At 38.8% G+C, this 27,931-nt stretch overlaps 1 protein-coding gene across 7 annotated transcripts in view; it reads right to left on the bottom strand.

Annotated features, from left to right (window-relative positions):
- Positions 1-27,931, bottom strand: part of SCMH1 (Scm polycomb group protein homolog 1) — a 200,826-nt gene that overhangs the window by 63,014 nt on the left and 109,881 nt on the right. The window lies entirely within an intron of this gene.

The raw sequence follows: 27,931 nt of genomic DNA, 5'->3' as shown, positions 1-27,931 counted from the left end.
GGGATGGTCAAGAAAGTCTCTTTGAGAGGTGACATTTGAACTGACTGGCATGACAAGAAGGCACTGGGCATGTGAGGATCTAGGGCAGAGTGCTCCAGGCAGAGGAGACAGCAGGTGTAAAGGTCCCAAGAAAATAATGAAATTGACTTGTTTAAGAAACAAAGAGACCAGAGAGACTGAAGCAGGGTGAAGAGAGGAAATAATGGCATAAGATGAAGTCATAAAAATAGGTGGGGTCAGATCATGTAGGGCCTTCTGAATTACAGAAAGAACATGATCTAATTTACTTTTGAAAATGATCACCCTGGACGCTCTGTGGAGAATGGACTACAGGAAGGCAAGAATGGAAGCAGAGACATCGGTTAGGATGCTGACTGTACAAGTCCATGCAAGAGATGATGGTGTCTGAGATTAATGGGATAGCCATGAGGGTACAAAGAGGTGAATAAATACAAGATACATTTTGTAAGCAGAGCTGACAGCACCACTAAACTAGATGGCAGAGGGAAGGGAAAGAGCAATTCAGGATGAAGTTTAGGTTTCTGACCATCTACCAAGATGGGGAAGACTAGAGGAACAGGAGGTTTGGGAGGAGGTAGGTTGGGAATCAAGAATCTGCTTTGGGGGCTTCCCTGGTGGCGCAGCGGTTGAGAGTCCGCCTGCCGATGCAGGGGACACGGGTTCGTGCCCCGGTCCGGGAAGATCCCACATGCCGCGGAGCGGCTGGGCCCGCGAGCCATGGCCGCTGGGCCTGCGCGTCCGGAGCCTGTGCTCCGCAACGGGAGAGGCCACAACGGTGAGAGGCCCGCGTACTGCAAAAAAAAAAAAAAAAAAAAAAGAATCTGCTTTGGCCATATTATGTGCTAAATGACTTGTAGATATCTGGAGATAAGTAGGTAAATAAACGAGTCTAGAGTTCGATAGAAAGGTCAAGGGTAGAGATATAATTTTGGTAGTAATTAGCATATAGACAGTATATAAAGACATGGGACTGACTGAAATCATTTGGGAGGAGACAGAGCATATAGAAGAGTATAGGAGAGGGCCTAGGACTGAGCCCTGGAACACTCCAACAACTAGGGGCTAAAAAGTGGGGGAACCCAAGCCAAAGGAGACTGAGAAGGCATACTTAGTGAGACAGGAGTTGAAAATATACAGAGTGTAACATCCCAGAAATGAAGAGAAGGTAGTGTTTCAAGAAGGAGAGACTGATCAACTGTGCTGGAAGTTATGGAGAGACTGGGCAAAGTGAGGGCAGAGCAGGCTTTGTCAACATGGAGGTCACTGTGTTCTTCATAAGGGCAGTTTCTCTGGAACAGTGGGGCCTGAAGAGCAATTGGAGAGCGCTGAGGAGTGAATGGAAGATGGAAATAGAAATAGTGACTATAGGCAGGTTTTTTTTTTTTTTGAAGTTTTACTGTGTGGATGGCCCTCCAAAGATGTCCACACACTAATCTCTGGAGCCTGTAAATATGTTACTTACATGCCAAAAGGGATTTTACAGATGTAATTAAGGTTGAACTCTTAAAATAGGGAGATTATCATAGATTATTCAAGTGGGCTCGATTTAATCACGTGAATCTTCACAAACTGAGAACCTTCTCTAGCTGGAAGCCTGAGAGAAGCAGAAGCGGGAGAGCAGAGAGATTCAAAGTGTGAGAAGGACTCAACCTACCCTTACTGACTTTGCAGATGAAAGAGGCCACAAGCCAGGGAATGTGAGCAGCCTCTAGAAGTTCAGTATCCCCTGGCGAACAGCCAGCAAGAAAATGGAGACCCAAGCCTACAATGGCATGGAACTGAATCCTCCACCAACCTAAGTGAGCCTGAAAGTGATTCTTCCTCAGAGCCTCCAGATAAAAGCTCAGGCTGGCTAACACCTTGATTTTGTCCCTGTAAAACTAGAGCAGAGAAACGAATGATCTCACTCAGACTTCTGACCTACAGAACTAATAAGTCTGTGTTGTTTTAAGCCACTAGGTTTGTTGTCACTTGCTACAGCAACAACAGGAAATTAATACACTGTGAAATTCCAGAGACATGGGGCATTAGCTGGAAGAGAGATGCAAAGTCAAGGGAGAATTTTATTTTATTTATTTATTTATTTATTTATTATTTATTTATTTATTTATTTTTGCAGTATGCGGGCCTCTCACTGTTGTGGCCTCTCCTGTTGCGGAGCACAGGCTTCGGACGCGCAGGCTCAGCAGCCATGGCTCACGGGCCCAGCCGCTCCGCACATGTGGGATCTCCCCGGACCGGGGCACGAACCCGTGTCCCCTGCATCGGCAGGCGGACTCTCAACCACTGCGCCACCAGGGAAGCCCATCGAAGGAGAATTTTAAAAGACTGGAGATAGAACATGTTTGTATGCTGATGAGGATGTTTCAGAAAGGAGAGGTTTGAGGAGGAAACTAGTGAGACAGATGAAAGAGAGGCAAGAGAGGATGAAATCAAGAGAACAAGTGCAGGGGCTGGCCTTTGATAGGAGCAGGGACTTTTCATCTATTATAATAACAAGGCCGGCCCTATAAACTGTGCCATAGCCTCTCTATGCTGTTCTCCAAAACCTTCCTCTGGGCAATCAATGGTGATACTGGACCCTTCCCTTTGAATGTGTTCTGTTGGCCCCTTAAGTGCAATTCATTCAAATCCAAAGATCTGTTTGCAACATGGATGTGGGTGTGCACCTGATATTTTTTTAGAGCTTTCTTTACAGTTAATCATTCCAATTTAACCTGGGTCGATGGCTAATGCTTGTGCTTTGGAGTCATAAAGACTTGGATTTAAATCTCAGCTCTACCATATACTAGTTGCATGACACTGGGAAAGTCACAAACTCTCTGGGCATTTAAAAAAATTGGGATTAATAATATTTACCCCAACACTGTAAGAAGCAGAATAATGTAAACTATCTTGCACAGTGCCTATCACATAGTAGATGCTCAGTAAATGGTAACTACCATAATTATTCTCCTACTCAGCCTGTTCTTTTATATGTTAGCAGTTCTCTTTTATGGTGCAAAAATATTGGCAAACAATAAATTGATGGATAGAGTCTAGTAAGAGACTGGCATGATTCAAAAGTCAGACTTAGTGAAAAGTTCATGGGCTTTGGAATCAGAACAACCTGCTTTCCATCTTCAGTCTGCCATCTGCAAGTGGTATGATCTTGTATAAATCATTTAACATTTCTGAGCCTACTGTCTCCTCTGGAAAATGGAGGTAATCTCATTCACAGTGTTGTCTGAAAATTATATGAGAAGTTATAGTAAAGTGCCCAAGACATGAGCTCCACAACCAGTGTTTATTTCCTTCAGTTCTCTTAACCCTCAGAGCAATTAGACAAATATACACATGTTCCCATTAAATTTCTCTTGAGGTCTTGGACTTTTGATGAAATAAAGTTGTTTTTTAAAAAAATTGCAAGCATTTCCTCTAGAAGAAAAGTGACAGCAGAGGTAGATAAAGAACTCAGGTCTCTTGATCCCTTGTCCAATACTCTTTCCCCACTCATGCAGGAGCATTCTCACTCAGACACACTCTTTCCATCAGTATATTGGGTCTACATCTACTCTACTGCTTACTGTTTGACCTCTCAGTTCTGCCTGTTTCTTTTCAAACTCTTAGCTATTCCAAGTTTAATTTGCAGGATGGCCTCATGAATCTATTAGTATTTTGGCTGTATACTACATTAACATAACTTCACATCTTGGGGGACTAGGAGGGGAAGCTGTTCATTCTCTAATTACTTTCACTACTCTTAAGTCTTATCTTTCCAACTAGCTATCTAATTTAACCAGAGCATACTTTTTTTTTTTTTTTTTTGCGGTACGCGGGCCTCTCACTGTTGTGGCCTCTCCCGTTGTGGAGCACAGGCTCCGGACGCGCAGGCTCAGCAGCCATGGCTCACGGGCCCAGCTGCTCCGTGGCATGTGGGATCTTCCCGGACCGGGGCACGAACCCATGTCCCCTGCATCGGCAGGCGGACTCTCAACCACTGCGCCACCAGGGGAGCCCCAGAGCATACTTTTTTAGTGCTAGGAGTACCATATCCATTTCGAACCTGCAATAGCAGGTCCGCTGGACCCATACTAGTAGAGCAATGTCTGGGAAACATCATCTGGACTTCCTCCATATGTTTTATATGTTCCTTGCAATTTGTCATTAGCCTTTGGTGGTTCTCATTTCTAACTGACTTTGGGTTCTGGGCTTTGCTGATGCCTGATTCCTGTACTTGGCTTGCTCTGAGCAGCCTAGGGTTCCTAGGATCTGATCTTGGCTTGTATTTTGCTTTCAGCTATACCACTCTTTTGTCTATGTTGATATCCCAAAGGGACCCTATGCCCAAAGTTACACGGCATGTATCTCAGCACCAAAGTTCTGCCAAGCACGTATTAGTAGTTCATGAAAACATATCAAATTGGTGGTGGTGGGAAGGAAGAAGAGAAGGTATGTGTGTTAAAATGTGTGAAGTCAATGTGTGAAGTCAGCCCAAAGGTGGTCTGGAAACAGGGAAGCTAATCACAAATACTTTCCTGAGGAATAAGACATAAGGAATGAAAGCTTATAGCTGTTTCCATGGAAACATATGACAGCTCTCTCTGGCACTAAATAACCAACAACAAATTAAATACAGCCAAGTATATTTGAGGAAAAGACCAAGAGACTTGGGGTCCTAGGAAAAATTATACATAAAGCCAGTCTTCTGGAAGATACCAAACCAAAAGATGAGAAGAAATCAGGGAAGGGAAGAATAAAATAAACCCCTAACGTTCACATCTCAATGAACTGTGGTACAGTAAAAAGAACAGTGGCCCAGGATATAAGAAACATAATTCTGTTTCTGAAACTAAACTCTTATATCATTTTGGCAAATTTCTCTGTGCTCCATTTTTATGGTCTGCCATTCCTTCAACATGTATCTCTTCAGAATAATAAGGACACTATTCTATATAACCATAATAAACCTGTCATACTAAGCTATAAGTATTTCTGTACTCCCCCATAGTGATTAGTTATATTGGTAACAGGTCTTAGGAGAAAAATCATATGATGACTATCCCCATAAATACTGAAAAAGCTTTTGACAAAATTTAACACTCAAGAAAATTAAGAATAGCTGGTTACTTCCTTAACAAGATAAAATACATATACCTAAATCCTAAAGCCAACATGTTTTTTTTTTTTTTTTTTTTTTTTGCAGTACGTGGGCCTCTCACTGCTGTGGCCTCTCCCGTTGCAGAGCACAGGCTCTGGACGCGCAGGCTCAGCGGCCATGGCTCACGGGCCCAGCTGCTCCGCGGCATGCGGGATCCTCCCGGACCGGGGCACGAACCCGTGTCCCCTGCATCGGCAGGCGGACTCTCAACCACTGCGCCACCAGGGAAGCCCTAAAGCCAACATTTTAATGGAGAAAGACAAGAGGCATTCCCACCAAGGCAAGGATGTCTACTATCTTCACTAAATTTAACACTGTACTGGAAGTATTAGCCAATGTACTTAGATAAAACAATTAGGAGACTAAGAAATTGGAAAAGAAGAAGTAAAACCCTGTATATCTGCAGACGACATGCTAGGATACCTGGAAAACTCTACACATATACCATCTAATACAGTAAGCACTAGGTATATGCAGCTATTGAGCGCTTGGAATGTGACTAGTTCAAATTGAGATGTGCTGTAAGTGTAAAATATACACTGGATTTTGTAGACTGAGGAAAAAAATGTAAAATATTTCACTAGTAACATTTTACATCAATTACATTAAAATGATGTTTTAGATATTATGGAAAAATAAAATATATTATTAAAATTAATTTTATGTTTCTTTTTACTTTTTAAATGTAACTATCAGAAAATTTTAAACTACATAAGTGGCTCAAATTAAGTTTCTATTGTACAGTATTTCTCTAGAGAATCAGTGATAAAGCTAAATCAAACAGTAGAAGAATTCAGCAAGATAACAGAATGTATAGTTAACATGCAAAACTCAGCAGTCTTCATATACACAACTAATAACCAGTTAGAAGATGATATGGAAAGGAAAATGCTATTTACAATAGAATCAAGAAAAATGAAATACTTAGGAATAAAGTTAACAAGAAATATGCAAAATCTTTATAAGAAAATTAGAAAACACTCCTGAAAGACCCAAAAGTAGACTTGAACAAATAAAAAAACATCCTTCTTCTTGTATGTCTCAGCATCAAGTTGTTAGTTCTTGTAAATTAATTTACAAAGTTAATGCAATCTCAGTAAAAATACCAAGAAGGCTTTTTTTTTTTTTTCTGGAGCAAGAGAAGTTGATATTAAAGTTCATATGAAAAAAAACATGAGAATAGCTAAGAAACAATGAAAATGAAGAACTATGAGAAGAGATTAGCCTTAGCGGATATTAAAAATAATACAAAGCTTCTATAATTAAAACTGTGGTAATGGTGCATAAATAGACAGGCAGGTCCAATTATACACATAAACACGGTACAACAAAGGTGGTATATCTCAAATTACTTGGGCAAAGATGGACATTTTAATAAGTGATGGTGGAACAATGAATGGCCATTTGGAAAAAGATAAAATTAGATCTATTTCGTATACCGCACACAAGAATAAACTCCAACTGCATCAGAGATCTAACTATAAAAACTGAAACTATACAAGTACTAAAGGAAAATATGCATGAATTCTTATAATAAAAGGTTGAAAAATTTAACCGTAAAATAAAACTTGTGCATATCAAAAAACATAAGCAAAGTACAAATTGCGATAAATTATTTTTAATATGTATCACAATAAAAGAGTCAATATACTTAATATACAAAGGACTTTTTCAAATTAAGGGGAAAAAAGACCAAAAATCCTACAGGTAAATGAGCAAAAGAAATGAACACATGATTCCCCAAAAAAGATTAAATGGTCCTTATGCATGTGAAAACATGTTAAACTTCACTCATAAAGAGGAACACAAATTAAAACTGTACTGAGAAACCATTTCTCAGCCATCAGATTGGCAAAAAAAAAGAAGTCTAAAGCTTGATAATACATTCTGTTGTGGAGGCCACAGGAAAACAGGCACTCCTACTTTGCTGGTGGGAATGAAAAAGGGTATCATTTCTATGGAGGGGAGTTTGGCAATACCTAACAAAACTATATTTGTCTCTACCCTTGGACCTAATAAGACCACTTCTTTGGAAATTTACTTTGAAGACATGCCTCCAAAATACGAAAATACATGTGTATAGTTTATTAACTGCAGCATTATTTGTAATGATGAAATACTGGAAACTATCTGATGCCCAAACAAAGGAGACTGGCTGAGTAAACTATGGTGGATATACACAATAGAGAATTCTACAGCTTAGAATAAAGGCGAGCTCCATGTACTCACAATGGAGTGAGTCCCAGCGTGTATTGTTAAGTTAAAAAAGCAAGCAAAGTGCAAAAGAGAATAAAGTGTACTATCTTTCGTGTAAGGAAAGAAGGGTAGGAAAACACACTTGTATCTGCTTACCTTATGAAACACTGGAGGGATAAACCAGAAAACAATGAAAGTGATTAAGTACTTACAAAGGGTAGTGGTGGTGGAAGGAACAGGGTGGAAGGAAAGGGAAGGGAGGTTGATGCTCTCAGTAAGCCTTTTTGTATAGTTTTGACTCTTAAAAGCAAGTTAATTTTGTATATTTCAAAGAATAAAAGTAAATTAACAAAGATGGGGAAAAAACTAAACCTAAAACTGAATGTAAACAGAATAAATGAACCCAACTGTATTTTAAATAAATAACATAATCACACTGAGGGAAAAAAGAAAAAGGTATTTGACTAGGGAGGAAAATGCCAACAAATCTTGAGCTCTTCTTAGTAGGTTCTTTTTTTTTCTTCACAGCGGTATGTGTGTAGCAATTCTGAAACGGTTTTATGAGCAGTATAGGACTGATGTTGGTGGAGCCAAGGTTCTTACTATAGAAAAAGGGAGATTCAAACTATTTCACCAACCTGTAAATGTTGGGAATGTTCCAGGACAGTTGTTGGAGAGCTTGTTCTCTATCCATACTCATACTCCTTAAATCAGTGGTTCTTAAACTTTAGTCTGCATCAGAATTACCTGCAGGGCTTGTTAAAACACAGATTGCTGGGTTCCAGCCTCTGAGTTTCTGATTCAGTAGGTTGGGAATTTGCTTTTCTAACAAGGCCCCAGGTGATGCCAATGCTGCTGGTCTGGGGACCACATCCAGAACACAACCCCATTAAAAAACAAAACAAAACAAAACAAAACAAAACAAAACACAACCTCATATGGCCTCCTCTAGCCTTGTGGCTTTAAATTCTATCTATAATTAACTTCCACATATACACCACTAGTTTAGAAATTTCCAGACTCTTATTTTAATAAAATTTCTCACTTGAAAATCTGCTAGGCATTCCAAGCATAGTATGTCTACAACCATACTCCTGATTCTCCCACCTCTTGCCTTCAAACTTGTTTCTCTAAGTCTTTTCTACCTCATTCCATCCTCTCAAATGACTCAGGCTAAAACCTTGGAGTCATCCTTGACTCCTATCTTTTTCTAATATTCCATGTCCTATCAGCAGTAAATCCCATCACCTGTAACTTCAAAATACATCCAGAATCAGACCATTTCTCACCATTCCCTCTGCTATTTCCTTATCTAAGTCACCATCATCTTTAACTTGGGTTATTCCAATAGCCTCCTAAATGGCTGTCCCTGCTCCTCTAGTCTAATTTCAACATAGCTACCAGAGTGAGCCTTTTAAAACATGCCTCAGATATCATTCCTGTGCTCAAAGCCTCCAACAGCTTCCCATCTTACACAGAGTTAAGTCCTTATGCAGACCTTCCGAACACTGTAAGATCTGATTGCTCATTATTCCTCTGACCTAATTTCCTACCACTCTCCCTTGATTATTTTAATAATACTATCCTTCTTGCTGTGTATACTAAGCTAGTGATTCTCAAACTTTTTGGTGTTAGGACTACTTTACACTCTTAAAATTTATTGAGGGTCACAAAGAGTTTTTGTTTATGTATGTTGTATCTATCAATATTTATCCTATTAGAAATTACTGACAAATTAAATAAATTTTAATTTTAAATGAACAAAAACATGTTAATACAACATATATTTATGAAAATCACTGTATTTTCTGAAGGAAAAAAATTCAGTGAGAAGAATGGTATTGTTTTATATTTTTGGAAAACTCTTTAATATCTGACCTAATAGAAAACAGTTGGATTCTCTGCTTCTGCATTTGATCACCACTATATATCATTTTGGTTGAAATATATGAAGTATACAAAGAAAATCCAGATTAATGGAGACATGTAGTTGGAAAAGGGAGGAGTATTCAAATAAAATTATCAGGTAATTGTGGATATCCTCCTCTAATACTATACTAAAACTCAACCAGTTTCCTAAATATTAGTTAAAACATAGAATCTGAAGCCATACAATGATCTTTTCATATTCTGTTAATGTTAAAATCCATTGATCAATCTCACACTTTGAATGGATCTTTTATCCACACATGATTTTGTAACATCACACATTGGTCATCTGGAAAATATTGTTTCACTGAGTTATGCAGATTTTCCAATGTTGATACATTTCAGTATGCAGTATCAAAAATTCATAATAATTGCTATCATCATAATCCCATCAGAAGAGTCTGTATAAGTACTAGCAAGCTGTTGAGATCATGGTGGCAGACACAAGCTTTCAAACATTCTAATTTTCATTTGAATTTTAGCATTGTCTGCAAATGCTATTAGTAGTTGTCCTTGAAGTGACAGGCTCACTTAATTAATTTTTGAGAAAATGTCTGTCAAATACCAAATCTGAATAACCAGTTTGTCTGTTAGTCATCCTTTCAAGTGAAAGTGGTGTTCAATTAAAAAGTGGCTGACAGGTCAATTATACAAGTGCTTTTTCTCAAGGTAACCACAGTACTTCAGTATGCAGCAGAACTGTTTTATCCATACTTCTCATTTCCTCACATAGAATATTAAAAAATTGAAATTTGACAAAATGAATCAAACTTGATAAGACTGATCAAATTCCAACCTTTGAGTCTCCTCAAAGGTTGGAATATGATATAAACAAATTTTGCTGCTTTATCAAGGACATCTTAAGTGAACCTGGCTTCTTTTTTCCCTGCAATGTATGCCAGTGAAAGATATTACTGTTACTACAGTTTAGTGTCATTGCTTTGATTTGTACCAAGTTGCCAGCAGTTTTACACACCATTGCTTTTATACCATCAATGTAAACAAAAACCCAGGGAAAAAGACAAATAGAATCAGTATTACTATGAAAATAGTTTCTCAGATCCTGTGAAAGCGTCTTGGGGATGTGATCCAAGGACCACAGTTGGAGAACCGCTGCACTGAACACTCTATTGGTTTTGCGCACTTAAACTTGCATCTCCCTTTGCCAAGAAAGAACTTATTTTTCCCAGATACCCATATGGTACCATGGTACCTTTCAGCGATGCTTTTCCTGATCACTCTGTATAAAATAATACCTCCATTTACCCCCTGCCTCCCATACCCCAACCCCTGGCACTTTCCATTTCCCTCTTTTTCCACAGAGAAATTATCACTGCTTACTTGATTATTTTCTGTCTCTCCCAACTAGCATATAAATTCCTAACGGCAATGCTGTTATCTCCACCTCCTAGAATTTTCCTTTATACATGGTAGGTGCTCAATAAATCTTAATTGAGTGAATGAATGTAACCCATAATCTGGCATTTGATTCTAGGATTTTGGTTTGCTTAGATTGCTTTTTTAGTGGTTCATGTCTAAATTCCCTAGCAGGGTTAAAAACTCCAAGAACAGGCTAATCTACATTCCACATAGTCCCCAAAGTTTCTGGCACAGGGCTTGGACGTACTATGTGCATTCCCTTCCCCAGAGAATACTTCAAGTTCCGTAGCCAACTCTGAGTAAAGCCTATTTCCAAAAGACAGCACACATGTGGAATGGTAGAAAATTGGCAAAATATTTTACCTACTTTTTTCTGGTTTGCAACAACTTCTATTGTAGGAACACTGTAATTGGTATATAAAAATGATGATCTCTTAGCTCCTTGGCTCTGGGTTTCCTATCCAAATACATGCTGGAAGAAAAAAAAAGTCATTCTGATGCTGTTTTCTGGTTGGTTTTAAGTAGAAGGTTCTTGGTTGAACACACAAATGTATATTTTAAAAATGAGCAGATATGGCTCTGTGCAGCCAAGATCCTTGGAAGTATTCAATTTCTTTGACTTGTATTTCTGGGAACCTATCTTAAGGATATGTTCCTCAGAATTGAAAAATGCTTAAATATGTTTATCATAGCACTATTGTAAGAGAATTTTGGACTATCAAACTAAGGGAATAATTAGGCAAACAACTGTGTATCCATTCAATCAAATTATGTAATCACTAAAAATGATGGCCATAAGACTGTGGAACAGGGCAGATGATATAATGTTAAGTGAAAAACAATATAAAATTTAACATATAGTGTAATTAAATTCTATTTCAAAGAATTATTTGTAAAGAATGAAAATCAGAATAAAATATACAAATTGCTAACAATGGCAAAGGAAACGAGGAAGGTGGGAAATTCAGATTAACTGACTAGGTCCAGTAACAATAGCAATTTTATGAACAAATAGACACTAACTTCTTATGCCTTTTCCAGGAACTAACTGGATAATTTGCCCCAAACAGAATCTTAATATATTAAGAGCTGGAAGGGAGCTTACATATCATCTAGTTTAATCTCCTTTTTTGGATAGATGGAGAAACTAAAGATTATAGGGAAAAAATACTTGCTTATGATCTTTCAGGAAGTTAATGGCTAAGCTAGAGCTGGAACCATGGACATTTGAACATGATGTGTGAGTCTGAGGAAATTACTTCATCTCTTTGCAGTGTAGTTTCTTCATTTGTAAAACAGATAATAGTACTTACCTAATGTGTTACTGTCAAGATTATAGGAAATAACAATATGGTGGGACCACTATGTGCTGGCCACATAGTGGCCAACAAACATTACAGCCTTTTCCCCTTTCTGCTGCTCTGTGGGAGGGAGAAGTGCAGAATAGATTGGGGAGGGTTAGAAAAGAAAGGGAAAGAGAAAGTGCCAAGGGGTACCTAAGGCAGAACGATGTTTCTGATCCTGTTTGTTGTGGACCCTGAATCACTGTTCTAGTAGAAGATACAGCCAATGGGAATCCTGTCCTAAGACCAAAGTGAGCCCACCTGAGTCGCTAAAGAGTGTGGACGGGTCAGTGTCCTGCCTCCCCCTCCCCACATTTTGCTCATCCCTCTCATACTAATAATTAGTATGAAACTACTCTGATGCTTTCCATTTCACAGCGGGTAATGTGGGCAGTATCTGGGACCAGCTGCGATAGGGGTTCCACACATGAGTAGCAATTTCTAGCCTTTTAACCTAGTTTACAGCCTCTGTGATAAAAGAAATATGAAACTTTTCTTACTGAATTAGAATTAATATTTTTCTCTTGAAACATTTTCTAGTCATAGAATATATATATATATATATATATATATATATATATATATATATGGTGGTACTCTCTTAACATACATCTCTGCTACCCTTAAGATTCCTAAACAAATCATCTTTGTCATTTGATCATATTTGTTAAATAATTCCTTTGATTTTTCTTTATTAAAGAAAAATTTGAGCAACATTTAAAAAAAAGAAATGCCTATTTCTTCACTTGCTAGTTTTTAATCACTCTGAGAACCTTCAATTCTGCTCCAAAATTGGCAACATGCAATCTGTCTAAGTATACAAAAGGTAAGTATATATTAATTAAAATAATGGATGTGCAGTAGTTATTTCAGCCCTTGAAATAAACGGTGCTTGATCTAGAAATCAAGTTAGCCTGTCAGAATCTGGCTCAGGGTACTGTGCCATTTAAGGTTGGGAGAAAGTGTATCTTTCATCACAAATTCATCTGGACAACTGGTCTTCTTGATTTGCAACTTTGTTGAGTGATTTCAGATTTAGTTTCCTGGTTTTTATACCTGCCTGTGCTTAGATATGGCATATTCTGCTGATAATACAGTCTATTTCCAACTCTGCATTTATTCCTTTTAGTTTATTCTAGTTTGACTGATGATCTAGTTTGACTGATCCATGGTTTCCTTAGCATCTCCTTAGCACTTTAGTCTGCTTGCAGTTCTAAGATTCTCTAACACTAAAAGCATAAAGGACTGTAGCTCAAAAAAGAAAATGCCTTTTCCAGAGAATTGTCCTCTGAATGTCTCAAATTCATTTCTTTCACTCCAGCCCCACCTGCCACTACCTTAAGTCAGATGCTCATCATTTCTTGCCTTGATCACTGAAATGGCCACCTAACTGGTCTCCTTGCCTCTAATTTACCTCCACCCATCATTATCTCTATCCCTTATCTAACAGGTCATAAAGATCTGTCTAAAACACAAATACGATCAGGTCACTCCTTTGGTTAAAACCCTTCAATGTTCTCTTCTAACTTTCTGGGTAAAGTCCCTCTGAACAGGCCCTGCTTATTAACTTACGTCATCTGATTTTAGTTTTCCACCATACGCCCTGTGTTTCAATTTTCAGAATCTTTTTTTTTCTTAGCTTGTGCCTTGTACATGTTAGTCCACCCGGAATGCCCTTTTCTATTGCATCTCTAGTAGGCTAACAATCCTAGGCATCCTTCAGCAAATGACACAAATCCCAAGAAGCCTTCCCCAGTCTTCCCTCTTTTTCACCTATTCAACTGGTATGGTATTATTTTGAACTTTACTTCAGGGTAACTCTTAAATATTTCATTCTATTTTTGACAACAATTTTATAAGCACCTGTTTTTATAATACACAAAAACTTAAACTTTTAAACACTACCAATGAAAAATTCACCTTACTTATCATCATACAAACAACATATCTGATAGCTAACCCAAATAAGACTTGATGAAGTGACTTACTCTTCCTGGGTCTCAATGTCTTTATTGATAAAATAACAGCTTTAGACTATAAAATGACGCACATTTCTTGAGAGCTTAGAATGTGCTAGCTGTTGTTCTAATATACAAACTCATTTAACTCCTTACAACAACCATGTGTGTAGGAACTATTATTGCCTCCAACGTACAGATGAAGAAATTAAGGCTAAGAGAGGTTAAATAACTTGTTCAAAGTCACACAGCTAGCAGATCTCTAAAAAGGTCCTTCCATTCTGAAATTTTTATGAGAAGTCTATGGTTCTAAAAAATAAACAGGATGTAGAAGAAAGTCAAATGAGCAACTGCTTCTACCTTATATTTTATTATCTATATCTTATCTCCTCTAATTATACTCCCTGCTGTACCTAGCATACTGGCCAACACACATTAGAAACTCAGTATTTTTGAATGAACTTACTGAATTCTCATTTTTTAGCATCATATATTTCATGGAAAGCCAGGTGTAGGCCAACAGATATTACTGGGAAAGATTTTTAAAAAATCCAATTACTCCTCAATGTTAATGTGGAAAATAAAATTAACAGTTTTTATTTGTTTTGACGGGGTTGGGGATTAGCTTCCACCAAGTTAGTCAAGAATGTTATTTTATTTGAGATATGTTAACATAATTTTGAAAACAAAAACACACATAAACAAATATGAGAAAAAAGAAAAAAAAAAGGTGTGGTGATACATTGTCACTAAAAAGCACAAGTGACCAGACAGGCACCACAAGCCCCCATCCAAATAGGCTTCCAGGCCCATATAAAGCAGAAAGCCAGACTACTAGTCACTACACCAGCAGTAGGAAGAAAGGACAGAGAAACTTGCAGGTACGCCAACTATCCTTGGGGGGGGGGGGGAGGAGTCCTACCAGTGCCCTTAGATGACTTTTCCAATCCCTTTTATTTCCATGAAGGTTAAATTTCCTAGGAATACCTCAACTGGCACAGTTGATTGAACAACTATATATACAGGTGGTTCCACTCAATTATGAATGACTTCTCCTGTGAGAACTATTGTATTTCATTTTCTATGACTGAACAGCTGGCAGTGACTAGCCTAGAAAACTGACTTTTCTTGTCCAGATGTACAGTAACTAGCTATTGGTACTTTAAAGGATCTATTTCCCACTCTTGATCTTTCTCATTCTACTCCCAACACACATTTCAAACTCATCCAAATCCCCAGTTGCTGGGGTAAAGCACCCTGGAGTTTCTGGTAGATTTCACTATGCTTTTCCAAAATCACTGATGGAAATCCTTCACCTGAGAATCACACTTTGCAATTCTCAAAGTACCTTAACATTCATTAACTCACTCAATCTTATTCACAATTATCTCAGACTTATTTACCTACTGGTTATCTCTAAACCTCCTTTGAGGCATAGAGAAGTGAAGTGTGGTGTAATGGAAAGAAAAGGACTTTGAAGTCAGAAACCATTAGGTTCAAATCCTTGCAAATCACTCAGCCTCTCTGAGCTATGAGTTATTGTGAGGTTTAACTGAGATAAAGTTTGAGGATATGGATGTGATAAGCACTGTGTCTCATATGACCTAGGGACTCAACAAATTTTATGGATGTGACAAGCACTGCATCTGATATGACCTAGGGACTCAACAAATTTTAGTTCTTATTCCTCCTGGGAAACTTCCTGAGCCTCAGTCTTCATATGTAAAACAAAGTTAAATACTATAAACCCCACAGTGGGTTTGCGAGATTTACTAAGATAATGTATCAAAGTGTCTGCTGTATTTGAGACCTTGTATGGGTTTCCTTTCTCTTTTTTTCAAAAATATTTATTTATTTATTTTTGTTTGTGTTTGGTCTTAGTTGCCGCATGCCGGATCTTTCCTTGCAGTGCGCGGGCTCTTCGTTGCAGCGTGTGGGCTTCTCTCTAGCTGTGGTGTGCGGGCTCCAGAGCGCGTGCGCTCTGTAGTTGCAGCGCGTGGACTTAGTTGCCCCTCAGCATGTGGGATATTAGTTCCCTGACCAGGGATTGAACCCACATCCCCTGCACTGGAAGACGGATTCTTAACCACTGGACCACCAGGGAAGTCCCTAACTTCCTTTCTTATTAAGATGGTGCTCATTAAACATCCTTCTAAAAAACATTATAAAAAGTAATTAGTTTAACATAGTACTAAATAGCAAATACAAAAAAGGTTACATATTTTTGTGACCAATATTCCTTTTTTTTGTAGAAAATTTATAATTGAGGTTATGATTTAAATCCAATCTTTAAAAAATTTTAAATTTTATATTGGAGTATAGTTGATTTACAATGCTGTGTTAGTTTCAGGTGTACAGCAAAGCAATTCAGCCATACATAGACACATATCCATTCTTTTTCAGATTCTTTCCCCATTTAGGTTATTAAAGAATATTGAGTAGAGTTCCCTGTGCTACACAGGAGGTGTGACCTACATTCTTTTCCATGGAAAGTTCCAAATAATTCTGGCTCTACAGTGTACTGTACAGTGAATATTGACCACGTGTACATGAGTGAATTCAGCTCTAAGGCAGGCTTCCATGTTTCTACAGAGCAGATACTACATGATTCTTACTGATTTTTTTTTTTTTTCTTGCAGTACGTGGGCCTCTCACTGTTGTGGCCTCTCCCGTTGCGGAGCACAGGCTCCGGACGTGCAGGCTCAGTGGCCATGGCTCACGGGCCCAGCCACTCTGCGGCATGTGGGATCCTCCTGGACTGGGGCACGAACCCGTGTCCCCTGCATCGGCAGGCGGACTCTCAACCACTGCGCCACCGGGGAAGCCCCTTACTGATTTTTTAAAAACTTAATTTAATTTTATTTTTTGGCTGCGCTGCATGGCATGCAGGATCTTAGTTCCCCGACCAGGGACTGAACCCATGGCCCCTGCAGTGGAAGCGTGGAGCCCCAGCCTCTGGACCGCCAGGGAAGTCCCTTACTGATTTGAAAGAAGAAAAATTATCATGGAGAAAAAAAGAGGAATCCTATCTGATGAAAACTTTTACTGAGGAAAATACTTGGTTTATCACAACTTGGGTATTGTCATAAAAGATAATTGTAAAAGCACTTTCTAAATCTTTTGAATTACCACCTTACCCCTCAGTACAAAAAAAAAAAAAAAAAAAAGATTTACTAGAAAATCCCCTTACCTAACATGGCCATTATGTCCTGAAGTGTGGTTCAATTTGTGCTGAGACTAGATAAGGGGTAACATTAAACATCTACTGTGACCATTTGAGAATATAAAAATAAAAAAAAATGCAATCGTTTATCTTTAACAAGTTAGGTCACAGTATAGTTCCCTTTTAAGGGAAGCGAGAGTGCCACTCAATTCTGCACTAGCTGGACCATTCCCAACGTGTGGAGCTCGCTCTAGGAACAACACTGTCAACCAAAGTGGATCAAGAAGAGAGTCCAAGATGATGAGGACCTTAGAAACTATACAATCTCAGAAATACCTGAAGAAAAAAGACCTGGAGGAACAAGAGTATCAAGAGTCCTCTGAAAAGGTTTCAGGTGAAACAAGAAACAAAATTAGAGCCAACAGATAGATACTGGGGGAAAGCAGATTTCACCTCAAAATAAAAAAAAGAACACTTTTAGCCATTAGAGCTATCTCAAATGGAAGGAATATGCTCCTTTGGGAGGGTACATAGTCTCCCTGTCTCTGGAAGAATTCAAGTAAGGGATAGATGAGTATTTATAGGGGATGCTCTCAAGGAATTAGGTGGGAGGTTGAATTTGAGGACTTCTGAGGTTTCCTCTTACCCTGAGATTCTAGGATCCTATGACTTTTTACCTTCTTGACATCTCATATTTAACACTAAGGCAACTAGCTGAATCTTAACCAAAGTCACTTCTAGATGGGAGAGGACATGGTAAAGAATGACTCTGAATTCTTTACATATTGGGAAGATGTTAAGCTCATGTTGGTGGATACAAGTTTTCCAAAATTCTAATATTCACTTGTAAGTTTAAATTTATCATTTACAGCAAATGCTTATATGTTGTCTTTTATATATATATATATATATATACATATATATACATATATATATATATATATATATATGTATATATTTATTTATTTATTTATTTTGGGGCTGTGTCAGGTCTTAGTTGTGGCATGCAGGCTCTTTGCTGCAGTGCTCGGGTCTCTCCCTAGTTGTGGCGCACGGGCTCCAGAGCGTGTGGGCTCTCTAGCTTAGGTGCGCAAGCTCAGTAGCTGTGGCATGTGGGCTTAGTTGCCCCATGGCATGTGGGATTAGTTCCCCGACCAGGGATCGAACCGGCGTCCCTGAATTGCAAGACGGATTCTCAACCACTGAACCACCAGGGAAGTCCCAGGTTGTCTTTCTTGAAGTGACTGTCTCACTTAATTTTGGAGAGAGTGTCTGCCAAATATTCGAGTCAGTTGTTCTTTGAAGTAAAGATGATGTTCCGTGAAAAATGTGGCTACTTCAGTTTGCAACTCAAACAATCACATAAGTGCCTCATCTCTTCCTGAGACAACAATTATATTTGGTTATTTTAAGGATGGAGAAACTGAACTCATAGAGGTTAAAAGACTTGCAAAAGAACACACAGCTAAAGCCAGGATTTGAATCTAGATTTTTCAGTCTACAAAGTCCATGCTCTTTCCACTATGTTACTCTGAAACCAATAAACAAGAGTGTATCCCCAAATAAAGGAAAAGATAAAGAACTAAAAATGCCTGGTTATAATAATGAAGGGCATCAGGGAACTGAGGACTTCTATGTCTCCAATAATCCTTAGTTAGGACTCTTAACTGCCCCCAAAGAATTCATTATTAGATCTTCCCTCTCTGCAGCAACAACACAGCATATGGAGTTGGAAACTGATTCATAAACTATAAGTCCAGCTTGTGTGTGTGTGTGTCTACATGACATAGAACATGAACAATGGAAAAGAAAAAAAGAACAGGGGGAAATCCATTTGGTTTATCAGTTTCCTGGACTGGGATCTTGTTTTCATTCACAGCAGTGTATCCTTGGTCTTGGCATAGTAATTTAGAGGATGTGTTCCTTATTAGCTTTGCTCAACTTGGCTGGGTTCAGCTATGTATTGCCAGCTGGGCTGATGCCCAGGCTGAAACTCCACTGCTCTAAATTCCAGTTCACGTAATAAAGCTTGGGTTGCCTCCTGCTCCTATCTAGCTGAGTTAACACATTCAGTTCCCCATATCTAGCTCCTTCTTTCCCTCCTGACTCTTATTCCCACAGCATGGATAGAGGACCTCTGCAACTATAAAGACATTTCATGTCTTCCTGGGGACTTCTCAGGCTGATAAATCTGTAGAGAGTGGGAAAAACAGAAGGATAAGAAAATCATGCATGATAGGACCTGAGCCACCTTCAAAAACCTCATATTACTGAAACTCAAAGGAGTGTCTGGGGCAACAGGTAAGAGGATTCAGGAACAATTTCAGCAAGTGGAGGGCTACACATTCTCAGAAGATGGTCTGCTAATGTGTCTGGTCAAGTCTAGGCCACTTGGATAGGTGGCATAAAAGCACATTGTGATGAAGTACCTGCCAGTCAGCCATATAGTCAAATGAATACACTCCAGCCTTCCTTAGCATAAGACTATCTATCTAAAAAGCTTACAGTTAAACTCCTGCCTTATTGCTATATCACCCTCATAATCTTCTGTTCTTCTCTGCTCTAAGAGTTTGCCCAGTTTCCCTCATCTTCCTGATATACATGAATGTTTATGTTTTGTTTGTCTCCTAGTAGGTCATAATTGAGATTCATAAATTCTTATTTATAACTGTAGTATCTCCTCAAAAAAACATCTAGCGAATTAAGGGGAAAAATGTAACACAAGGAGTTTACATTACTGGTTTCCAATATGACTTTAAGAACCACCTACATTTATTTAAAATAGGGAATTTTGCAAGTTGATATATATTGATGCTGGCACACAGTAGGTGTTAATAAAAGCTTGCCAAAGAAAACTGCATGGGTCTAAGTATTCCCAAGAAAACAGCAGGTGTGGTCAAATTTATGAACTGCCTACGTCACATCTCACTATTTCCAGGAGTTTGAGAGATGCCAGTTGTTTCATTATATGTGCCAGAAAATTGCTACCACTCTCAGGCATCTGTGGTTGGTGAAGGCAGGAGAGAGAACTGGGCAGAGCCAAGGGGCAGTTTAAGGAAGCTGAAAGAGAGACATGGGGTTTTACTGTCCCTTAAGCAGATATAATTAGAATCAGTGAGAGAAGCCAGATCACTTGCTTCATAATGTAGTGCTACTCATTTCATTTCTTCATATTCCCATTTCCATCTATGTACCATCAGCATACAATCAAGAGAAAAGCAGTCATGGGAGTACTAGCTCACCATACAAACCTCATCTCATAAATATTTTTCCTGACCAAAATAGAGCATTTAAGTGTCTCTCTGTGCAGTTCCTTTTTCTTGGGATGTCTAGACATCTAAATTCAGATATAACTAACAGAAAGGGAGCATCTACTCTGTGCTATATGGTTCTACACATTTGCATACCCACTTTCTCATTTCAGTCAATCAACCTGGGAAGTAGGTACTTCTCTAAAATCTCCACGGAGCCTAGCACTGCTAATATGGGGCTGCTCTACAATTGTTGGGTAGATGGATGAATAAAGGCCAGAGTTTCTAAATGTGATTAGAATACAAGGCCAAAGCTAGAATAATGACAGAGAGACAGAGAGACAGACAGAGAGAGAGAGAGAGAGAGAGAGAGAGTGAGTGTGTGTGTGTGTGTAGGGAGGGAATGGTATATTAAATAAAGGCAAGGCCTGGAACTAGTATGTCTGAGAGGGTAAAAGGAAAAATTGCCAAATAGCCAAGTGGCTGTCCTCATTAAGGGCATCAAAGAATTTGTTTCACTTATTAACCAACACCCCCCAGCCTTTTCTGACATGGTTAGTGAACACAGCTTCTCAGGGGAGGAGAGGGGTATACTGGCCACCAGAAGCTTCCTGCAGAGAGGACATTCTCCTGCTTGTTGTGGCTTAGTAGAAAAAGAAGTTGGGTGGAAGAGCAGGGGGTAGTCCAGGTGTACATGTGTTTTGTGACAGAGGCGTGAGTGAATATGGGTTCGAAGATATACCTTTCTGGCGATGAGAGCCTTCTGCCACTTTTATTTTTGGCCACAAGGTTTCCAAGATTTAAAAAACAGAAACATTAGTTTAAATAAATTTCAGTCTGCTATTAAAACTGTAGTAGCACTCTCACTTTTGTACCTGAGTGAATAATGGCTTTAGATGATGATGAACAGAAATGGAATCAGAAAATATAGCATGATCTATTTTACTCAACAAATATTACTGAATAACTACCTATGTGCCAAGTGCTGGGGATATAAAGATGAAGTTAATAAATTAGTTCCACTTAACAAGGACTCCAAGCAGAAGTGAATCCTAACTTTCTAGACATGGTAGAAAGAAGAATTTTAGCTCCCTCATTAATCCTTATACTGAAAAACCAGTATTTTACAGGTTGCAGTGGTAACTTTGTTAAATAAATAAAATAGTTGTGATAGGTGTTAAAGTAAACTTTAAGAACTCACATTTTAGCTTCTTTATTCAAAGAATACTCCATGCCCCCATCTTATCTTTTCACCACAATGTCTCTGCCTCAATTCTCTCTCTCACCTGAAATATAATATTATAACAGCTTATTAACTGACACCTCTGACTCCAGCTTCTGGAAGCCAACCAGCCTTTTATTGCTATCAGAATGGTTCTTCTAAAACACAAATCTGACCTGTAACTCTACTGATTAAATTCTATTCAATGGCTCTTACTGCTCTTAAGGAAAAGACTCAGATCCTTAAAATGGTCTATAAGGGAAGCTGTATATTTCCTGTGCCTTCCTTTCCAGCTTTATTTCTTTCTACTCCTCTCCTTACACCTTACAATCTAGTCATTTAAACATTTTTGAGGTCCTCAATCACACTTTTAAAAAAATCTTGGGCTTCCACTCATCTTTCCCACTGCTAGCTACAACTCTTTTCTCTACCTCCCCGTCCTTCAGGTTTCAGCTTAGATGTCACTTCATTTGAAAGCCTTCCCTGACCTTCAACTTCTAATCCTCCAATCTAGGTTAGGGGCCCTTCTGTACTTTATTATTCCAAAGTCATAATTCTCCATTGGTCTATATGCTCACAAAACTATAAACTCTAAAGGCAAAATTCCTATCAACTGATCCAGTGACTAGCACTTAGTCATGACTTTATATTTAGAACTTGAATGAACTGATGGCTGGCTGAAGAAAATCAGCCCATTAGTTGACCTCGTGACAGCCTTAGTTGTGTTATTCTTGCCTCTACCTAGTTTTTCCTTGCATAGTTTAGGATTACAATTTAACCAACCCTCTTTCTGACCCAGAATTCCAAAGTGATTACAGTATAGTTTCCTATGTAGTTTTATAACAGAAAGAGACCATCCATCCATAAAGTATGGGAAACACTTTAAAAAATGTTTCACAGAAAAAAAAATGGAAGAGATATTCTGAGTTTTGTTTTTAAGTATCAAATTCTTACTCTCCAGGTCAGAGAGAGTACTCTCCAGCATTTCAGCCACAGCACTAGGTCAGATTTTGAAATTTTTCTCTTCGTATGATGCTGCAGGTAGAAAGGGTAGACCGAAAGGGTAAAGGAAGCCTGGCTGACCATTTATTCCAACAGGTGTGTTCAAGAGCCACACCTCTACTGGACCATCATATTTGAAACAGCATAGAGAGCAGCCAGACCAAATTCACACTATATGAAGACACAAGAGACTGATGTATAATCCAGAATAATAATATATTAACACATAATAAAAATACAGGGACTTCCCTGGTGGTCCAGTGGGTAAGACTCCACGCTCCCAATGCAGGGGATCCAGGTTCGATCACTGGTTGGGGAACCAGATCCTAGGCACATGCTGCAACTAAGAGTTTGCATGCCCCAAGGAAGATCCCACGTGCCCCAGCTAAGACCCAGCACAACCAATACATAAATAAATATTTTTTAAAAAATGAAATAGCTTGGATCTCATTACATAGGAAGCTAAGCTATAATCTGAAACTGTCTTGCCCACCTGAACTCAGAGCAAAGGAGAGGGCAGTTTAATAGATTATTAAATACCTAATTAACATTATAGTCATGCCAAGTGGACTGAACTCTTTATTTGGTTTTTTAATTTTAAAAAGTAAAGCTTGCCTCTGTTTTAGTTTTAAGTCACACATAAGAAAAGTGATCAGCTAAAAAAAAACCTTCAGCCTTTTATAACCAGTACCCTGGATTAGTTGCAAGCTTGGCGTTTGCTGCTCATCAGAAGTGGCTTGGCCCAGGAGTTTAGGACCTAAAAAAGGATTCCTACTGGCTTAACAAAGGAGAAACAGCTAGCATGCAGAGTCCCCTTAGAGAGGCAGAGCCCTGTGTGGGTGGAGTGCAGTTAGGTGGGAGGTGGGCCGATGGATCTGGAATCAAGTAGAAGACAGTCATAGGAGTCACCTGTTACCTATCCTCAAGGTCAAGAACCTGTACACTACACAGGGGTGGAAGGACCCTCAAGGATCATCTAGTTCAAACTAGATGACTTGCTCAAAGACAAGGAATGAGGTGCTCAAAGACATAAAACAAGTCTCACTTTAGGAATGACTTGCTCAAAGACATAAAACAAGCTTGTGCCCTAGCTGGGGCTAGGCTTCAGTTCAATTCTCTGATGTTACGCTACACTGCTTCTTTCCTATTTCATATCAGGATCTGGACACCAAAACCCAGGGTCTCAAATGAAGCTTTGAAGAGAGCCCAAAGGAGAATGGGGAGAGTATACAGGAAGATGTGTGAAGGTAATATGGCTCAAAGTGATGGCCCTGACAGATGGCCCTACTAAAAGATCTCCATGGCCTCTCCCTCTAGACTCAGCTATCAATAGAACCAAGTCACTTAATCTTTTGAACTTTGCTTTTCTCATAAATAAAATGTACCTGACAATAATACCTAGTTCAGATTTAGCAGAAGATAAAAAGAAATAATGTGTGTAAAAGAACATCAAATGAATATTGGAATTTTTCCTACTTACTGTGGGCAACAAACAATCGTACAATACTTGAATTTTTTAACATTTGCACACTAATGACCTTCAGGTAGATAGGAAAGAGATAGTATGATTAGAAAGAGAACAGGCTTACACATAGAGAACATCTTGTTTTGTGAAATGAATTGAGTAATCACATTTTTTCCACGTTGTATCATTTGCTTCTTAGCCAGGACACTGAGATAGCCCAAGTTCTATTACTGAAAGCTACATTATAAGCTCTACTGAGGGTATGAGGTGTGGGAGGAGGGAGTTGTTGCAGGAAACAATCCAGCTGCTGGAATGATGACCGAAGGACCTGGTCTGGAAATGCCAACTGGAAGAACCTCCTACCTTCTAAGCCTGGTCCTTCTGTTAAAAATCTAAGATCTCCAGAGATACACTGAAGAGAAGGAAAGAGCCAGCAAACACCTCTGCAATCGTCAGCCACATGGTGTGCCATATTTCTTATCAGCATAGTGTGCAGTCAGAAAAAAATACGTGTCCAGTAATTTGTGAACACAAAGATTCTCAAGCTCCTCTGGCTTTTGAGAACTGCCCAATTGCCCTAGGAGAGTTACCAGTCAAAATAGCAGAGTTCTTTAAGCAAGAAATTAAGAAAATCAACCTACTAACTGAATATACCCTGGAGCACCAAGGCTTATCCTGTTTTAGTCTCAAGAAAGCAAAAATGACTCCATTATCACTTTTAAGGCACTTCTCTTCCTGCTACTTCCACAAAGAGATTATCTCACAGAGTCTGCAGAGGGAGGGCAATGGATTTCTCACACTGACCCTAGAGCACTTGTTTCTGGAAGCATATAGAGGAGTAGCACTTTCCTGAGGCAGGAAGTCTGTCTTCTCTCCTCCACACTGCCCCCATCTCAAGTTCTCTCCACTCAGTGCCACCAACCTAATCCAAGCAACCCTATCTTTTCCTCCTCCACAGTTACCATGGCACAACCCATTCTCCATAAAGCAGCGCAAGTGATGTTTTACGTAACAGCTTTATTGATATGTAATTCACATACCATAAAATTCACCCTTTTAAAGTGCACAATTCAGTGTTTTTAGTAGATTCACAGAGTTGTGCAAACATCATCCCCATCTGACTTTAGAACATATTCATCATCCCCCAAAGAAACCCCATACCCATTAGCAGTCACTTACCATTTCCTCTCCCCCCACAAGTCCCTAGAAACCACTAGTGTATTTTGTCTCTCTGTTTTTGCCTATTCTGGACATTTCATATAACTTCAACTGTGTGGTCTTTTGTGACTGGCTTTTTCACTTAGCACAATGTTTTTAAGGTACATCTATGTTGTAGCATGTATCAGTACTTCACTCTTTTTTATTGCCAAATATTTCATATGGATATAACACATTTTATTTATCGTTTTATCAGATGAACTCTTGGGCTACTTCAACTTTTTGGCTGTTAAGAATAATGCTGCCATGAAGTTCATGGTACATGTTTGTGTGGGCATATGATTTCTATTCTCTTGGGTATATACCCACAAGTGGACTTGCTGGGTCACAGGTAACTCTATGTTTAACATTTTGAGTAACTTCCAAACTGCTTTCAAAGTGGCTGCAGCATTTTACAATCTCACTGGCAATGTATGAGAGTTCCAATTACTCCACATTCTCGCCAACACTTGTTATTGTCTGTCTTTTGATTATATCCATACCCATGGGTGTTAAGTGGTATCTCATTGTGGCCTTGATTTGCATTTCCCTAATGACTAAAGATGTTGAGCATCTTTTCAAGTCCTTATTGGCCTTTTGTATATTTTCTTTGGAGAAATATTCAAGTCCTCTGCCCATCTTTTCAACTGCATTATTTATCTTTTTTATTGTTGAGTCGTAAGTTTCTTTTGTATTCTTGGATACAAGTACAACTGATTTTTTAAAAAAGTAAATCAGATTTTGTTACTCCCTTACATAGTACCCTCTAATGGTTCCCCACTATGTTTAGAATAAAATCCAAATTCTCACTCTGGCTTAAAAGGTCCTACACGATTTTGCCACTTTGCCCCTCACACAGTGCACTGTAGTTAGAGCAGTGTTCTTTCTGCCCTTGAAACATAATAAACTCATTCGTGTCTCAGCACCCTTGTAGGTTTGTCACATCTGCCTGCTTGGAATTCTCTTTCCTTGGATGGCTTCTTCTTGTCATTGAATTCAAATATCTCTTCTCAGACAATTTTTCCTAAAAGAATTGTATCTAAAAAAGCTCCCCCTCCACAAAGAGGAACAAGGGAACTTTTGCGGATTATGGATATGTTCATTACCTTGATTATGGTAACGGTTTCATGGATATATACATATGTCAAGACTTTTTAAACTGTATACTTTATGTGCCATTTATTTTACTTCAATTATATTCAATAAAGCTGTTAAACAAGTAACTCTCTTCATAATCACACCTTTACTGTCACACTCTTATCATACTTTATTTCCTTAGGAGAAACTGTCTACCTGAAATCATCTTGTTTACTTCTTGACTTAAATGTTTATTGACTATCTCACCCCTCTAGAATGGAAGTGTCATGAGAGCACTTGATGAATGTTTTTCATCTTGTAACTGCTGTATCCTCAGCTTGGCTCACAGTTGGGTGCTACATAAGTATCTGGCTAATTGAATGAATGAATTTGATAGAGGTTTAGAAAAGAAACCCAAAGACGAAAGGAAGGGTGACTTTCCATTCCCTCAGACTCACGAGTACTTGAGGGGATGAAATTCTTATTATTTATTTTCTTTATTAAGAGCTACCTTGGGCTTCCCTGGTGGCGCAGTGGTTAAGAATCCACCTGCCAATGCAGGGGACACAGATTTGAGCCCTGGTCTGGGAAGATCCCACATGCTGTGGAGCAACCAAGCCCGTGCACCACAACTACTGAGCCTGCACTCTAGAGCCTGTGAGCCACAACTACTGAGCCTGCGCTCTAAAGCCCGTGAGCCACAACTACTGAGCCTGCGCTCTAAAGCCTGTTAGCCACAACTACTGAGCCCACGAGCCACAACCACTGAAGTCCACGTGCCCGGAGCCCGTGGTCCGCAACAAGAGAAGCCACTGCAACGAGAAGCCAATGTACCACAACGAAGAGTAGCCCCCACTCGCCACAACTAGAGAAAGCCCGCACTCAGCAATGAAGACCCAATGCAGCCAAAAAAAAAAAAAAAAAAAAAAAAAAAAAAGAGCTACCTCAAACTCTATTCTGGATGATCTCCAACATCATGATCATTCGAAATATCATTGACTGTTCACCTACTCTGTGGTACTATTTTAGTACTTTATATATACTCTCCCATAGGTAGTGGTTATTTGAATAATAGTATCATAATGATAATATAGCATAATATATAATAACTATAATAAGAGCAGCAGTAATACAGTAAAAACATTTGTTTAGCATTTGGTATTTGCCAGATATTATGTAAGCATTTTACCCATGTAATCTCATTTACTCTTCACAGTAACTTTATGAAGTAGGTATTCTTTTACAGACAAGGAATTTTGAGGTTTGGAGAGGTGAATTAACTGACCAAAGCCACACAGCTGGCAAAAGGCAGAGTTGGACCTCAAATCTAAGTCTATCTTACTTCAAAGCACATGCTTTTTCCATTATGCTACAGTGCTTGTTAAGTATTTTTATATAATACAATGTTAGTCCAGCTCATCTACCAAGCCAGAATGTGCACCTCAAGAAAGATACTACTCAAACTCTGAAACAGGCTTGTAATAAGAGTAAGAGAGATGAGAAGCTAGTTGCCTGAAAATAAGCCAAGATATTTAGAGCAAGGAATTTTTACTTTATGCCAAACTCCATGTCTAGCTTCACGTGACA

The sequence above is a fragment of the Mesoplodon bidens genome, assembly GCF_964165515.1.
Source record: "Mesoplodon bidens genome assembly, chromosome: 2".
Taxonomy (NCBI): domain Eukaryota; kingdom Metazoa; phylum Chordata; class Mammalia; order Artiodactyla; family Ziphiidae; genus Mesoplodon; species Mesoplodon bidens.
This window is presented reverse-complemented; position numbering and strand designations above follow the sequence as displayed.